This window comes from Argentina silus (genome assembly GCF_951799395.1).
Source record: "Argentina silus genome assembly, chromosome: 6".
Lineage (NCBI taxonomy): Eukaryota > Metazoa > Chordata > Actinopteri > Argentiniformes > Argentinidae > Argentina > Argentina silus.
In genome coordinates this window covers 13,755,144-13,773,952 of record NC_139660.1, presented here as the reverse complement: position 1 = coordinate 13,773,952, position 18,809 = coordinate 13,755,144, and the positions used below count along the sequence as shown (strand labels likewise).

The 18,809-nt window shown below is 44.3% G+C and overlaps 1 protein-coding gene across 1 annotated transcript in view; it reads right to left on the bottom strand.

Moving 5' to 3' along the window:
* ptprsa (protein tyrosine phosphatase receptor type Sa) overlaps positions 1-16,094 on the bottom strand; it is a 140,193-nt gene extending 124,099 nt beyond the window's left edge. Inside the window, exon 1 of the mRNA XM_083672439.1 lies at positions 15,825-16,094. The gene's annotated coding sequence lies outside the window, so the exon portion shown is untranslated. The remainder of the gene's footprint in view (positions 1-15,824) is intronic.
* Positions 16,095-18,809: the final 2,715 nt, after the last annotated feature.

Below are 18,809 nucleotides of genomic sequence, written 5' to 3'. Positions count from 1 at the left end.
ACCTTTTGTTAAGCCGTACGTTAATGTAATAGGGCGGTGGGGAAAAGATACCTCGGTATTGCCCTCTCTCATATTCCTACATGTGCTGCAGCCATCACACACACACACGCACGCACGCACGCACGCACGCACGCACGCACGCACGCACGCACGCACGCACACACACACACACACACACCCCTCCCATCACCTCCATCCCTCGCATTTGCAAGTCAAGTACCTCACTTCACATTCAGTGGAGACAGCCCAGAGCAGATAGTGTCTCCCCCGTGGCTCCGGGCAGCATTGATTGATAAAAAGCTAAATGAATACACACAAACAGGGGGCCTGCCGACGGCCCTGTTCTACACTGCTTCTGAGATAGAGGGAACATGGGTATGAGGGCACAGCAGAGGCATGGGGATGGGGGGGACATGGCAGGCATGACGCTTAAGGGTTGATTGGAACACAAGACCTTTAGAGTCAGTCGGCTCCCACATCTCCTCCCACCTTTTAGCATCAACCTGGGTTCTCTGCTTGTATTGCCACTGACAACTACACTCGGACAACAGACATGGAGCCAAATGACTCAGATGTTAATAGAGAAGTGGCAGTGAAGAAGTCCACGACAGGAGATGCGGCCATCTTTTAAAATTCAAGGTATAATGGAACAGCGCAAGTGAAGTGAAGTGATTTTTTTTCTTTCAAAAACCTTGTCCTCCGGGTGGAAGGGGGTTCTTATTTGAGGGAATTTCTTTATACATCAGCTAAGACTAGAGGAGTAAATTGGAGCAGGGGGTATGTAGGTTATGTAGTATGATGGAGACAATAGGCAGACGGGGGCTGCCAAGATGAAAGGAAAATGAAACAGCAAATTAAGGGGTTTTTCAAAGATAAAGATAGAGCGTGTGTGTTGAACACACTCCTGTCCTCAAAGCGGGGGAGAACCAGGTTGATACTAAGTAGATGAGAGTGAGGCGAAAACAAAAGGAATATAAATGTACCTCTGCACTATTTTCATCTTTCATCTTTGAAGAGAGGACACAGTTGTTTGACACAGTTGACCGACAGAGGTTTGAGTAGCTTTAGAATTCTCTTGAAATGTTTTGCATTTTTCACATGGTTTTACTCCATAAGAAAATGAAATTCATGTCTTGATTCCAACATACCAGTAAGAACATCTCACCTCTCCCTCCATCCCTCTCCAAACATACCAGTAAGAACACCCCAGACTAACCCTGCTGCACCATCCCCCCTTACATTCCACACGCTGAAGGGGCCTACATGACTTCCTGTTTGCCACTCGCTCCCACACACACACACACACACACCTTGGCTCAGCATTCCTTTTCCACTCGCCTGTGTGTGTGTGTGCGTGCGTGCGTGCGTGTGTGTGCGCGTGTGTATGTGTGTGTGCGTGTGCGTGCACGCACATTTTTTTATTTATAGAGGAGTAGTTGGCTGTGGGATGAGGAAATGTTTGTGTACTGTATGCATATATATCCGTATTTATGACTGTGCGCACTACTGTATGTGTTGACTGAATGTATGTGCATCAGCTTCATGTGTGCTGATGTGTGGGTATATATCCGCGTATGAAATTAATGTGCATGCAAACGTAACATTTATGTTTGTATGTGTGTGGATATACAAAAACATATTTTGCGAAGACGACAGGCTCCTCTCTGCAAGCCAGGCGCAGGTGGAGTGCAGAGGTGTTTGGGCCCAGAGCGCCAATTTCAACAAAAGTCAGGTTCAAACCTCAGATTACTCTTACATATCTGCTTGCGCCTGTTTAAAAATCACCCTGTGTATGTATTGCCTGTCTGCACATGTATGCGTGACGTTCATCCCTCTCTCTGTGTCTGTGCCATGGCCTGTCACTTCTCAGACAGAGAGAAAGTATGTGGTTAATTGTAATCTGGTGTGAATAATTGGCCGTGTGTGTGTGTGTGTGTGTGTGTTGCCGGTGCATAGCTCAGTATCGCACGCGCGTGTGTGTGTGTGTGTGTGTGTGGGGAGGCCTCCCCCGCTTCTCAGCAAACTCACACATAATTGTCTGGAGGTTAATCCTAGCAGCAGGCCTTGACTGTTCGCTACCCGAGAAACTAAGCAGAGCACAGACACAGGCACAGACACACACTCCTACATTGTAATCTGCAGCACAAACAAACACAGAGAGTACGGTCTCCTCTCTCCCTTTCTTTTGAGATGAAAAATGCATGAGGGGGGCTTGATGGCTATTTACATGAAACCTCTGCTTTTCCACATCACTTTCCATCTGAAGTGAGCAGGAGGCAGAGGCATGGAAAGCAGACAGACAGAGACGCTCCCCGCACAAGCACAACTTTGCCTACAGGGCTCGAGATGATTGCATTGCTTTTTTTTTACCATTAAAATGGGAGAAGGGACGAAAGAGGACGAATGTGCCCGTCCATATGCCCTGACTGCACTAGACCGCAAGACCTTCAAACCGCTATGCTCGTTTTCTGGGCCTCACCTTGTTAAAATGCTAACAAATTAAATAGGGAATAGTTCAGACTAAAAGTCAGTGCTTTCTGGGTGCTGCCACCTCAGTTATTCCAATGTTCCTCATACAAACTTGAAAATAATTTAATTCCGGCTTGCCTGGCGTTCTTGTGTATTACGTTATCATTAATGAGCTTAAGAAAGACCTGGCAGCTTTCATTGTTTTCCCATTGATGGAGCTAACAAGGACAAAACAAATCTGGCATTGAGAGAAGTATCAAATGAGAGGGGGAAAAGAGCAGGATGAGATCTGGACTGTAATGGCCACTGAGTCTCTCCCCTTTGATCAGTACAAAAACAGAGATGATGTTCTGGACTCTATACTGGTGTTAATTAAAGCGGGACGTGAGCTAGTGGATTATTCAGGAAGAATAATAAGATTGTAGAGAGAGAGCCGCCGTGCTTAGCATCGCAGAGTTTCTCAGGCCCTGGATATTTCAAATTACAAAACGCTCTGTGTGTGTATCTGTGTGTGTATGTGTGTGCCAGAGATGCTATGTCTTTGTATAACGCAATGGTATAACTGGTGGTAGTAGGCCTTAACAAATCAACACATTAATACATTTTCCTGCATCTTGATGTCTGTTGAGCTCTCTCTCTTCTCTCTAGACTCTGAAAGGCAAAAAAGACACTTCTCCTTAAATGCTCTAGCTTTCAGGGAACAAGCAAATCCATTGATGGTGGCTGGTTTCATGTCATTAAGGTGAGCATTATTTCTATTACTGTAATCGAATTTCACTCATGTTACTATTTTCCACTTGAGTGCCGTCCAAGAAAGAGCAGGAGGAGGAGGAGGAGGAGACCCAGAAAGGGTTGATCCAGGGCAGAGCAGAGCTCAAGGGGAGGAATGCAAAAGGAAAATAAAGAGCTGAAAAGAAGAAAAACAAGAGAACAGAGAGAGAGAGAAAATCAATACCTTTCCTTGAAGAGAGGCCTACATGAAAGGTGCAATTATGCTAAATGTGTTTTGTTTACGCAGCAGCGGCCACAGAAATTCACGGTGCACTCGCTTGCGCCGCTGGGGCCAAGCCAAATTAAAACATTATGGCTCCGGGGGAACGAAAACGATCCATCTTGAATTCACTGTCCCACGTCCCTGGCTTTTTTTATGGGCGCACAAGATGACATTAACAGCAACAAAGGGCCCCACATGAAGAGGATTCTACTCTCTTTAACCCTGAGCTATTATTATGGTAAAACAACCAAATGTACTCTTTCTCTGGAGGTTCTAGATCGAGTAAACAGTTGACCTTGCACTGGTCTTACCTTTCATTACCTGAAATGTCGGTATTGTATATTTCATCTGGTTGATACTAGGTAACACTACTGATTCCTTTCCTTGGTAGAAGTAAAGACAACTTATACAGTATATGGGCAGTACAATGTAACCACATGTATAGAGCACTTATCTCTGTCTGTGGTTTTTCAGTTACTTTAGAGGATTTGAATATCTCCCCCTAGGCTACAGTCTACAAACCTCCAAATGGAAGCTGAGAGAAGCCTTCTTAGCTGTTTCTCTGGTCTACAGTCACATATTCTAGCTCTGACTCACCAAGGCTTACCCCAAATCGCCATGTTTCACAACCTACATCAAAACATTTGACAGTGGTTTGAGCCCTCGACACAGCAGCTGGGGGGACAGGAACCAACAACAACAACACAGCCAAGAGGCAACAGAGAAAGGGGGGGGGGTTGCTTTTTGGATAGCATGCTAGAACGCTGTGGAGCGCCACAAGCCCTTGAGATGCTGCCATGTGAGCAAATTGAAAGGGCGAGGGTGTTGACTGGATACACTAACACTATAACGAGGTTAGCTCCAGAAAATTGCTAGCGTGCTGTCTTTCTATATTCCTGGCTTAATTGCAGTCATCAAGGCCTGTTTGTGCCTGTGTTTTGAAGGAATATTTTCCAAAGACCTCAAATACCAATGGTTACAAAACTAATCGAATTGAAAGTCTTCTCCTCAAAGGGATTGGCTTGTTTGACAGCACAGCTTCCTTGTTAGTCAAAACCTTGGTCTTCCATGAAATTCAAGCTGACGTTTGAAGGACAAACTGACAGAGTTTGGTGACAGTTGCTGCCTGTAAAACGTCATGGAACGTCTACGTCTAGATTGATGTGAGCCGCAGGGATCAGTAAACTATATTACCCAACATGCTTCACTTCCCAGTGAATGGTGAGAGTGATGTGACAGGAATAAAAGGGGGCTCTGTGGTAGTGCGTCATGTCAGTAAGAGCTTTACTGACACTATTGTGTCTGGGAAACTCGACTAATGTCAAAAGACATCATCCACCTTCTAGTGGAGTGCTCTCAGGGTGATGATGCTTCACCTAAAAGCACAACACCTGGAGAGAAGAGGGGGAACATTAACCTGGCACCAGCTATGTCACTGTGACAACCAACGTTTCGCACGCACCAACAACGTGACAAAATGTCAAATGTTGAATGTAAACAAAACTATGCTATATTTAAATAATGAAAAGCAACCAACATCACTCTAATATCACCTAATACCAATATACACAAATCATTTGTATACAAAGAATTAACAACAACAAAAAAAATCATCAGGGGGGGGATTACCCCACACAAGCATATAATACCTTCTATGAAGAATACACTCCGGAGCACCTGTCAGCTTTATCGGAAACGCAAACATTATTCCCATTTGCGGTGTCAAGCAGCCTGCATCCTCCGTAGAGGTCATACAAAGGCGGCAGTCGCAATAGAGGTGCAATAAGCACCACGAGAGAACTAGGCACGCAGCGGGCTAGTGGAATAAACTAGGTCTGTAATGAGGGAGATAGACTCTGTCATTGAATGTGCAATGGAAAAAGATTACAGTATAGCCAAGCCTTTTTCTTGCATTGTTTCATCCCTCAATGGCTATCGGAAGGGGAGGGGAACCCTTGTGGGGGATCCTACGTGTCCTTCCGATGCCCCCCGATGCAGTTAAGCTACTAATCTGGGAAGCTGTATGCCATTTCCCACCAGCAGACCAGACCGTCATTAAAATCTGATTGGACCACATCAAAAGATGAGGCCAACCCCTAAGGTCTGTCTAGCTCTCTCACTCTCTCGCTCATTTTGTCTCTACCTCTCTCTCTCATTCTACCTCTCCATCTCTCTCTCTCACTCTAAAGGCCTCTACATGCTTCTGTGTCATTTGCGCACTGTGCAACACTGTCGCAAGCACTCTGTAATTCATACTTCTGTGTAGCCTACACGCAGCCTGTGCGCAGTGGTGTCATTACACTTCTGTACACGAGGTGGTGATATATTGAAAAAGGTCCATACATTAGCTTTTCGTGAAAGCAAGAAATCCGGATCCATAAGTTGGATCCGGCAAAACAAAAACAACAAAGGAGTTGGCGGTAGCTGCGCTAGCAGACTCTCTGAGCCACTTTTTTGATAATGCAGCTGCAGGCGATAGATGACGAGGAGGAAGAGCTGCTGCTTTTATATAGGAGAGAGAGAGAGAGAAGAGAGAGCCTTTTGAACTACTTCAGCTCCACCTCCATTCACTAACCAACTAATCAATGGTGTGCAACATCTACACGGCCAGTCGCTCACCGGTCGCGCATCGAGAAATCAAGAGAGGTGCGCAACCCCCTGTGCAATAGTTGCGCGACCTTCGCGAACCTACACTGACCCCTGGTTGAGTTGTTGTTGATGAAGCATTAATCGGCCTTAATGGTCTACTGTATCTCTGTCCGTTTCCCCTACTCTCCCTCCATCACATTTTCTCACTCTTTCTCTCACACACACACACACTTTCTCTCACACACTCACACACTCCCCTTTCTCTCCACTCTTCTCCTTGACAGAGCTGACAGCTTCGGTCTCAGAGGATTCTGTGACTCCATTCCACCTCCTCCTCCTTCCTACTCCTCTCTGCCTCTCTCTCTCTCTCCATCCTTCACTCCATGCAGAGAAAGCGGAAAGAGCCCGCCTGCACAGCACATCTCTCACTCCACCCCTTCTCCCTCCTGCCCAGTGATCAGTGCCCACGCGACCGGGCCCCACTCAAACAGGTCAAGTGCACGTAATCGTGTCATCTTACGACCTGCACCAAGATCAAACAAGATAATGGGCTCCAAGTGAAAAAATCTCATAGTTTTGGCCGTGATTCCAAAGAAAAAGGCAAACTGGTTTCACATGGATGCCGTGTGGACCTTTTGTGAGCTTGTGATCATTGATTCATGGTGTCTATGATGATTAAGGCAAGTATATCTTTTATAGCAATGTAACAGCAGAAGAAAAAATATTGAAATATTGCTATGGAGCTTTTGTGGGTCTTGAAGGGCAAAGGGTGCAGTTCATTAGTATAATTTGGGACCATATCAATAAGTCACAAGATGGAGTAGAGGTAGAATAACTGGAGGCCAATGTCACCTTTGGAGTATGACACCAGTGCAGGCAGCCTTGTCACAGGGTATATTGTGGAGTGCGGCTGATGGATAGCTACCCCCAAACACTGCCTCAACTCCCTGACCCTTACAGATGAATGGGACACAATTCTCCATTGTTCACTGCTCATGCACTAGCTGTCATGCCAGTCTATCCCTGTGCAAGCTCACAAACATCAATTTTACAACCAGTGGAGTACAATCTAGTTGCTTTAACATGCTCATCACATACACCACTATCTCTAACACCTCAAGAGTAAACATCAGTATAGAAATTAACCTAATTTTCCATGAAATGCATGCAAATGTATTCTGCAACAGTATAATCATTTATTGTAAATATGGGCTTGGAATGAGTGAGCTGGAGCTATCCAATGCCATTTAGTCAGAGAGCCAACGTCTAATAACCACAACAGAGGCTCTACACACCAACCATGCTCAAATCCCCACTTTAGTCATAAACCACAGGGGTCAAATCCACTAAACTATGACTCCACAGATCGCAGTGCCTCCCAAATTCCATCTTGTTAACAAAGCAGCCCTCTCACCCACCACAGCTTCAGATCAACTACAATCTTAAGCATGCACGCGCACACACACACACACACACACACACACACACACACACACACACACACACACACACACACACACACCTTATAGAGATGCTATGGGATAATTTGTATGAAATCTTAGCTCCTAAAACGATTTCCCACGTGCCGTGACCTATGACTTCTTCTATAGCTATAGAGCTATAGAGTGTGACGTGGCTAGCCTGTTTGTAAAGTCAGCGCCTAGAGTCAAATATAAACCTCCAAACACCCTTCACCGGCTTTTTTGCGACTGAGTCAAACAACCTTTCGACACATTTTATTGAGAATTGCTCCTAGCTATATCTGGTGTTACTTTCCTAAATAGCTCTCTGAATGACTAACATCACCACTCGGTTCTTTGAGTACATTTCAAGAAAAACCAGGAAGCAAAATTGGCTGGCGTGGGTTTTTAAGTTATTAAAACAAAGCTGGGAAAAGAATGGCAAGATGCTCTGAAAAGTTTATGCATTTCAAGATCTCAGCTAACATAAGTTATGGAAGTAATGTATTGTATTCAAAGAATGGGACAGATACTAACCTACAACTGTCGGTTCTTAGAAATTGCTTGGATATATAAGCTTAAAAAGGGTTAGGGTTAGTGTGATTTACAATGGAGGGGCCCATTTCTTTATTACTTCCTTGGCCTCACTGCCTGGGGGAGAGACTATTCCCACCACACAGGGGTGGATGCCATTGCCAGGGATACAATAGCAGTGGTTGTGCGTGTGCGTGTGTTCTACAACAACATGCTTAAAATTATAGATAAGGTGTGTCTGCAAATGTATCACCTTTTTTCTATCCAAAACAAAGCTACAGGAAACTGTATTTGACCAACAGTTCCATCATCAAGTGGAACTCAAGGCCCTGGCTTAGGCCCTGCCCCACAACAGTTGGCAACCGAAACGATGGCCAACTTGGGCATCACAGGTTTAAGAGTACCCTCTAGCTAAACCTAAAGCTGGTCTGTTCTCCTTCTCTCTCTTATGGACCCCCCACCTCCCCCCGGGAGGGATTGGGTTCAAATTCATTAGCCCACCATTATCTCTATGCAAATGACAGGCTCTCAGCTCTCTATCTACCTCCTGTTTCAACAGGCTCCCCCCATCTCTCTCACTTAATTTCTCCCTCTGTCCTGCTCCATTCACCCTAGGGCAGGGTGACAAGGCTGGGCTGCCGTGCTCCGGCTGTTGCCCCCCCTAAGACCTGCTTTTGTCTCACCTCCTGCTCCCCTCCCTCTAACTCCACCTCTACCCCGTCGCGACTACAGATTGGGGCTGTGCTGCAACACGTCATGGGGGGACAGATCCCCCCGGTATCCCCCCCCCCCCCCGTATCCCCCTATACCCCAGTTTGAGAGACAGAGAAAGCGGTCCATGTGCGAGTCAAAAAGTTTCTACAAAGGTTGCCCATCGAAAGTCCTATCAGTTACTCTAAGGGAGTCATCCATATGGTGTGTGTGTAGAAACAACGGCCCTTCAACACCTATACAACCCCAGACTCATCCTTCATATTCATAGCGTATATCACAAAGTCTTTATATATCTCCATGTTTTCAGCTTGGCACGTCCCCACTTTGCCACACACACCTCAAGCCTGCCTAATCCGCCGATGTCGGCTTCACACACACACTGTTTGTCCACACTATCACCTCACATCAAACAGCAAATAGACCACCCATGCTAACAGCCCATTTATTTCCCTGTAAACTTTTCCTTCCTTTATTCCTCCTTCTCCCCTGTTCATCCAATATGCTAGTAAAGTGATAGCATCATAATCAAAGAATACCATTACAACAAAGTTTGTATTGGAAGCTCCATAGAAGACTAGTAAATAAAACTATTTTAGCGTGATAAAATATTTATATTTGATATTCGAGACATATGTATTGGTAGAAGTAATGTGGCTAACATGACCAGTCGCTAATATAGCTGAAAACCAGACTGTCTCAGTTTCTGGGATGATGAGGAAAATGAAAATAAACAGTGACACTCTTGTACTTTACCGGCGTATTCCCATTTGGCCAGATAAACCAGCAGTCTTCTTCACAGTGTGAGTTCAATGGCAAAAGCCAAGGTCATACCATAACATTGAAACAATGTCAGAAGCCTAGAAATTACAGGAAGCAGCAGTAAGGTAACATTAGTCTTTTTCTCTAATCTTGACACTGGAAAAGAGAGGGAGCCTATAGTTCCTCAATCAGCTACACTCTTTCTCCCATAATTCCCCACTTTTGGACAAAAAGAGTGTAAAGAGGTTTACAGCCTGTAGACAATCTACCCCTATTACAAAAACTGGCAAGTGAAAAAAACCCAACTCCAAAAGCACTATTCCACTGTGCATATGATAAATAAATAAGAGGGCAAGCCCCTCCCCTCCTGGGTCCAGTAATCTCCGGAGCGCAGTATCTCTCTGATTGCTAGGTTGTCATTCTCCCGAGGCTCTATCACTTTTTAATCAGGATTATCTCCACTGACACTGAGACAGAAGAGTTAATTTATTTATTTTTCCATCATTCTTTCCTTCCCAATTACCTTCACCGTTGCAGAGATTTGCTGTGTTCGAAATTCAGTGGTGAGGAAAGAAAGGGATGAAAGAAAAGAGGAAGAGGCTGGCGTGTGTGTCTGATGGGTCTAGTTAAATGTTACTAGGTAGACATGTTGCCTGCGCACACACGCACACACACGCACACACACACACACACACACACACACACACACAGCTTCACCTGACAGGGTTAAAAGTGGTTGCATCGGACAAAACTCAACAAATGTGTGAGACAAAAGATCCATCTCTCCAAAAAGAAAATGGGGTTTATCCTCCTGTCAGGAATACAGTGGGGGTGGCTCATATTTAAAAACAAATGTCATCCTCTAGCTTCCAGGGTGGCTTGAAAGGTGTTCTTTTTCCACAGCGCTGCGCATGACAAACACTTCCTTTCCTTCTCATCAGAGAGACAAGCTTGTGATTCACTGAAAAGATGAGAGAAACAAAATGCATCTCGCTCGCGTTCTCGCTCACTCTCTCTTTTTTACGCACCATTGGTGCGGTGTAATTTGTGTATCCAGTCTGGAGTACATGGCCTTTTGAAAACCAGGCAGTGGTGCACAGCGTTGTTGAAAAGGAGCTCGGCAAGACTTGTAATTACTGAGCCCTGTGATTGGGCTTTTTGATGGGGGGGGGGGAATTATAAATCCAAAATAAATGGTTTCAGTGTGTCAGTGTGAAAAGAGGGGGAAATGAGAATTACACTCAAGGAGGTGCTTTTTGAGAGAGCCTTACAGCCACAGCAGCAGCGCCACTTTTAGCAAAACATCATCTGCATAAAATAAAGTCGGGCCCAAACCAGCAGCAAGTCAGTATTCCCATTGGATACTGCCATTTTCACTGGGAGGTATAGGCTAAGAAGTCCACATTGTGGTTCCACACCGATTCCACATACCTCATATAACCAGGACACAAATCCCCCAATGCAGGAAGATGAACAATCGATACCAGGTAGATACTACTCTTTAACCCCAGCCAGGCTTGAGTGATGCGACATAACAACCCCCCCCCCCCACACACACACACCCTTCCCCTTTTTTTCTTCAAGCTCCAACCAGCTGAGAGTCGTCATCGTCGTCCCCCCACACCAGATGTCCCCCGATTTGGGGGAAAACCACAACAAAAGATGAGGTTCTGAATGAGCAAGAGCCTACCCATCTTGCCCTGGGCTTTCTGTTTGGACACAAAAGCCAGAGGATTAACAGCTTTTAGCACATGAAAAACCACCTCTCTCTCTCTCTCTCTCTCTCTGCCTTTTCACACACACACACACACACACACACACACACACACACACACCCACACACACACACACACACACACACACCCCTCAACTTCTCTCCTTGTCCCTCCCCTAGCTTGGTGAGAATGTGCAGGCTGTGACTAGCTACCTGACCCAAGCTTCCCCACTGCTGTCAGTCTCCCTCAGTAGCAACAGCCCCACTCCCAAGCTTGAAGACGCTAGTTGACATCATTGTGGTCTTACCATACTGCCTCAGAGAATGCTACAGAATGGTGCACTCCAGGGCATGTTATATTATGTAAACGGCAACATTAGTATGTTCCATAGCACAAAATACTGAAGGCAAAAAAACTAAACAATTCATCATTTCTGTTTGCAATTATGTTTATATATTTTGGTATGCATTTCATATGCAAGAGTTCTAAACTAAAGGTTAGGCATCTACATGTCTTTTGCTGTATCAAAATGCATCCTCCACTGAATCACTTGAGCATGGTACTCAAAACTGCCCAAAAATTACTTCACTTCATACTTTAACGTACATCTATGACTAGTCCTTATATGAAGACACAAAGTCAGTGACTTCACTGATGCACCCTGCCAAAGGCTCAATGGGACACATCAACCATCCGGTTGGACCCTAAGTGGAAAATAAATGAGCCAATCACAACCTGCCATGGTGCCCCGCTTCCCTCTGGCGTATGAATAGGGTGTCAGCTCTGCCTCAAACCTCGGAGGGGTCATAACTCTGGGGTGGGTTGCCTTTTCTGACAGACCTGGTTTGTGAGGATGAGGACGCCCCAAGGGGAGCCGCATCAATCTGGGAACGCCAGCTGGTAATCACACTTAACAAGCTGGAGACCGGCCCAGTGGCAGAATCAGAGGGGACATGAGAGAGAGAGAGAGAAAGAGAGAGAGAAAAGGATGCAGGCTGCCTCACTTGTCCCAGACAGGGTGTTAATTACGACTCTCCATGAAACACCTCTTCGCAACTCCAGAATCGTAAAGACGAGATTGGGGCAGGGATGTGCGGGGATTGGGGAATAGGCGTCAACAAGGGTCCCTTCCCCCCACACATATGCACGCACGCACACACACACACACACACACACACACACACACACACACACCCTTCCTGTCGTGAAACACATTATCAACACATCATCCGAGGAACTGGAGCAAATCAATGGTGTAAACTCCGGGATCTGGGGACAGTGGGATGCTCAGAACCATGGCAGTGTGTCTACTAAATCCCCTCTGAGCCCCCAGATAGACTGGAAGAAGAAGTTGTGGTGGTGCACAGTGGGGACCTGAGCTTTATCTGTCCCTACCCAGGTTTGGGAACAGCCAGCAGAGAGAGAGAGAGAGAGAGAGAGAGAGAGAGAGAGAGAGAGAGAGAGAGAGAGAGAGAGAGAGAGAGAGGTGACTTGAGCCCCTGGGGCCTAGCAGGGGAAAGCAGCAGAGTGTGAGATGGACTTGAGAGAGGGAGATGGATCAACCCCACCAGTTCCCCGTCACTATTACCGCATGCCTTATCTGTATCCTGTCTCACCCGTGAAGCGAGCAGAGCTTGTTTTGGGGCCAACCTCTGCGTTCAAGGGTGGCTGGTGTATAAATATTATTTTGGAATGGCAGGGTTAGGCTTACCTTCAGTCAAACTACTGATTTTGACTCCAGGCTTAAGCAAGAACACGCCCGAGCAAGCGGTCAATAATTCCACCCCCAAGCCCCCAAATCACCTAGGCCCTGTGGCAAAGGTGCAGGTGTGAGACACAGTGGGAGAGGCACAAAATGTAACCTTGAAGAAAATTTTTCCTGATAACAGTGGTCTTTTTTATTTTTATTTTGCTTACATATTTTTTGGCAGTGATTTTTTATGTGCTGACAGCCCAATGCAATGACCACTATGTTGCTTACTGTCCAAAAGAACGATGGATTGGTCACCTCACTCAGCTGCGATGACAACTGATTATTCCAGAATCGAAGGAAAGAGGGCACTTTTCAAAGAAAGACACAACGTCACCTCTTTCCACCGCCAGACAAATTGCCCCCAACTTCAGTTGAAGGGCACCGATTTAGCACTCAGGACAAATTAAGAGGAATAAACACAATTAGTGGGCAGAATAAAGGCACCCGCTGCAGCACACTTTTATCTTTTTCCCTCCCTCTCTCTCTCTCTCTCTCTCTCTCTCTCTCTCTCTCTCTCTCATAACACAATGATTCTGAAGCAGCTGCTATTAATGCTGGGTGCTGCCATTGCGTCTGACTTTCAAGAGCAATATGGCTAATTGCAAAGCCCTTGATGTAACCAAAATGTTTCTAATTTGGTTTCAAATGCAATTAACATGGCACTGGGTGGTAAGAAAAAATAACTCACCGCAAATTAGAGCAGCTTAAACAATGGTAGGAGAGGTTGATTTCCAACTGATTTTTCTAATTATTGGTATATTATAACTGATTATATTTGTCAAAACCATTTTGTATTCCTCCACTTACAAGCTGTGTAAGGTAAGACAAACGCAACAGTTTCCCTAACAACAGTACAACGAAGTGCACAAATGTTACACAAAAGATACATTCAATAGATATTGCCTAAACTAATGGATTTGCTGTCTATGAAAGCCATTGCCTCATGTAAGCACAAGAATCTCAAAGAGGTATTAAGTTAACAGAAAGCTGACTTACTTAAATGTAAAGCCCCTCAAGTAAAATTACTACTTACACTGACAGTGGGCCTGTAGACATCTAGAATCACCTCCTTTGATAATTTTGAAAATGTTAGAAAAAGCACACTACTGATAAGTGAGGGGAAATAAGAAAACAGCTCGGAAAGTAATAATTGCTAGAAAATGAATTTCAAATCCCAAGAGAGGACACCTACAAAGACCTTTGTACTGAAATCATATCCGGGGCACAATTCAATTAACTTTCCCTTCCAAGTGTGGGAAAACGCTTCAGGGAAATCAAAAGTTTGTTTAATAAACAAAGTTTCGGATTAAATGTTGTCATCATGGAGCAGGTTCTTTTCATTATAGCTGCTTACAAGATTGTCAATCACAAATGCATCCATTGATTGGTGATTTTTCCAAAAGCTGGGCCTACAAAGCTGTGACATCTACTGGTCACACTCAACTGCCTCTGCCTGGCAGTGTTCCTGTGCATTTTCCTAGCTTTTCTTCCCCTAGCATCTGACAGTGATCAGTGGTGATGAATTGTTCAATTAAAGCAACATTAAGGATCCCACTGTTGACGTGTGCCTCTTGGTATGCTAGGTGTTGTCCAATTACTCTGAAGGACGACACATTCTCTCACTTCTGACAATCAACATGTGGCTCTCATCAATACAAATGAGTTTATTTATTTGAGTTAACACACTGATTCAATGTTTGAATACAAGAAGAATATTAGCAGGCCGTACAATACAAAATGCATGGTACGGTAGGGTAAACATGGTGGGCAGTTCCAGGTTGTATGTGTAGACCACACCAGAGAGCCTATGTGCTGTAACATCTATTATTTATTTCATCAGAGAATTGTGGCTTGCGTGTCAAAGTCTTTCTGGCACCACTAGCAATAATAGTAATGTGTGTTCCATAATGTATTTCATGGGGGCCCCTGTTTAGTACATCACAATGATTCATTGGCGACCCCCATTGTGATTCAAATTCGAATAATCCTACATACATAAAACAGAAGAATTCACCCATCATGCCTGGGGCCAACTGAATCGTGTCCAAACTCTCCAACACATCATGCATTATCGAAAGTTCACCGCCTCCTCAATGCTTTACAGGATTTGACTTGTTGTAGAATAAAGGAACTTTAAGATTCATGTTGCTATAATTTCGAATGGGTTGTTGGCGTTCAATATTAATGACATCGATAGTGACGCCTATAATTCAGATTATTTCAAAGAGACAATGATAACAGCGATTGAAAACCATGCAATCCGTTCTCCGAAGTGAAAATAGCATATCCCGGGGCGCGAGCCTCAACCCAGCAGTTGCCTCGCCGTTTTTAAATAGTTGTTTGATAAAGGCTACGAAAACATAAGACTAGTAAAGGTACTACCGTTACACGTACTAAATTCGGATCCAATTGTAAATGGAAGGATAATATATTAATTTCACTTCATTATAGTGATTGTGTACGTTTTAACGGGTTCCTGCTACATTTTCATTTAAAATGTAGACTACCCAATGCGTATTAAGTGCGGACTCTTGATGATAAGAAAACTACAATCATTGATTATTCAACAGTTGAGGCTATGAAGAGTAACATAACCTAACAAATCTTAAACACGGCGTCGCTGAAACACAGTTTTGGACAACTTTTTTTTAATTAATTCTAGAGCTCCAACAGTTTGTTGTGGGAACAAAGCGCATCAGAGGGCTGCACGTAACTACATGTGTAACCTGCATGGAAAATGTTTCCATATAATATTTTAACTGTAACGTTCTATCGAATTACATAATTATCATTCTTAGTCCCATAACAACACTAGAAATAAAATCGCAAGCACTTACTTGAGTGGCGTGAGAAGGGTCTTTTTTTAATGTATTTATCCGCCCCCCTCCAAGTAGTTATGGGGGGCAGATGCGGGACACTTTGAAATTCAGTTATTTCCAAAAATATTTATGTTGCATCCATGTAAGAGGAAAATTAAAGAATACATCCACAATTTCAGCTGATTAAAGCGAATCACCTTTATAGGTCTAACCAACACAATCATAAACGTGCAGTGAGTATTCCGTTTTCATATCATTCGGTTTTAGTAGATCATCACAATTGAACAAAAGAATATGATCCAAATAGGAGGCGTGCGATGATCTCCAAATGCGTCTCTATTTTGTTGCAACGGTTATCTCCACGTCCCAGGTTTGGTTTCTTTTCTCTCCGTAAATCCACCTCATTCGACTGGGGGTGGGGAGACGGGTGTAGAGTGCCCCCCTTGTCGAGTACTCCCCCCCATAACGAAGTACTGCCTCTGAGCGCTCACGTGACCATTCGGTTGTGAATGACAGATGAGGATTTGGGGTCGAACGTTATTTGAAACGTTTACGTTCGACCCAGAGTATAGCAAAGCTGGGTCAGGATTCAGTGAGGGAGGGGAACTGGGGGGCTAGCGAGTGACGCGTAATACAGAACGTTAGGATTTAAATAAGCCTTTTTCTTCTTTCTTCTCAAAATGTCAGACATGGTCTGAGGAGCGACAGCTACAGTTGGATATTTATTTGCGCATTTTACGCAACCGTGTGTGTCCAGCTGAACAACGCTCCACTCTTTAAACACGGGTTATTTATTCATTAGGTTCAATTACTTTCTCAGTCCTTGTTTGGCCAAGTATTAAAAGGGCAATATACCCTAAGTCAATGTACCATAAGTCAGCATGTTTGAAATTTCATGCCCAAATCATCTCTGAAGAGACTCAAAGATGCTAACTTAGGGTCTATTGACTTGCATTGGATTTTGGTTAAAAAATAATTAGCTGTTAGTTTTATAAAAATAACTAAAGTGTACATTAAAGTATGTCCTTCTTCATAGGCTCCTTTAAAGGGAAGGAACCACATACATGGTCTGTGATTTTGTAATATGGGTGAACTATCCCTTTAACAATTAACAACTAAGTCTTAGCAACTAAACCTCTAGAAAGTACCCTTTAATCCTTGTTGAGTGTCTTTCTAAACCTTATAACTTTGATCCAATCAAGAATTTAGGTTATTACAACAACATTTCTCAATATTCTCACCTGCAAGCATTCATACCTCCAGCCTAGAATGTGATAAATTGCAAATTAGTTGCAAAATATTACAGTATTACAGAATCCCTAACCAAGTTTTTTCAGTACACAGTCATCTATCATTTGTTTTAAAAACCAAGCTCTTTGAAGCAAAGCTCTTTTAATTGTGAATCAATTTATAATGTATAAAGTTGGGCTATTCTTGAGAGCAGCTTGCCTTTTAAAATGTGGCCCCAGGCCCTGTCCAAATGTATCATAATTGATACTTTGAATGTCTTCAATTAAAATGCAATTGTTTGTGATTCTTTAGTATTTGTTGTAATCTATCATTCAGAAAATGTAATAGAATAAGGGTGATTGAGATGGTCTGTTTGGGAGACAGTCAGACAGTCACAACTCTTCGTCCGGACACTTGTGATCTCTCGCCTTGACTACTGCAACGCACTCTTGGCCGGGCTCCCCGCCTCCGCCATCAGACCTTTGCAGCTCATCCAGAATGCTGGCCCAAATTCTCCCATGTCACCCCCCTCCTTCGCACCCTTCACTGACTCCCGGTAGCAGCTAGCATCAGATTCAAGACCCTGGTGCCTACCGGGCGGCAAAGGGAACAGCTCCTCCCTACTTGCAAGCAATGGTCAGCCCCCAAACCCCTGCCCGATCACCCCACTCTTCCACCTCGGCTGGCCGCCTGGCTCCGCCCCCTCTACGTGGATGCAGCAGTCAAGCTACTCAGTCACGGCTTTTCACTGTCCTGGCACCCCGCTGGTGGAACGAGCTTCCCACTGCTGTCAGGACTGCAGAGTCATACCTATCTTCCGCCGTAGATTGAAGACCCATCTCTTCAGGCTACATCTTAACTGTCCCTCCTAAAGACCTTTTCATCCCCACTACCCCCCTGTACAGTTTCTCTACTGTAAATAAATTAATAATAATAAAAAAAAGAAGTAATTCTTCCTTCTTCTAGCATTGTGACTGCCAACGGCCCCTGGTCCTAGCATAGATTACTTTTCTTATGATGACTGATGGCTAGATTTGGATAAAGGCGTCTGCTAAATGCCAAAAATGTAAATGCAAAGTCAGTGAGGCAAAACCATAGAATGGCACAACACACACAGACACACAATAACACAGTTTCTCAATTGGAAGGTGAATTTGTGTGGTGAACTTTTCAAGGGGCACAAATCATAATGGATCAGGACAGGCTCTTAAAATATATCTCAAGTGTGCACTCAGTGAAGAACACACACACACACATACTCTTCTCCACTCTTTGTTTAAAGCCCAGTGTGATATGTAACACCATAAAAGGTAAAAGGGGTCTAATCAATTTAACTAGTGGATAAAAACGTTGGTGTGATTTTTATGTTGATTTTATTCCCCTGGCCTCTTATTCACACTTGCCTAATTTAATCTGGCCGATAAATCTTGAGCCACGGCACACCGCTTTTCCCCTGGTGGCGTGGGGCTTAACATGGTAAATTTCACTTGGGTAGGGAAATGCGCTCAGTGTTCGGGTTAGTGCGTGGAAGGATAAAGGAGCACTTACTGCTTGACATGTGCAATCCATAACGGAGTAATGAGGATCCGCAGGGAGTTCCTATCTTCTTCCCTCTTCTCCCTCTCTATTGTTTTGGTGAGCTTTCAAAAAAGCCATGTAAATGCATGCGAGTGCCGTTTAAGGAAGCAGAAGAAATGTCGTCGTTAGGATAATCTGTTAACTGTTTATGCCTCGTGATTAAATCATATGGCAGTACTCTCTGTGTCTAAGGGT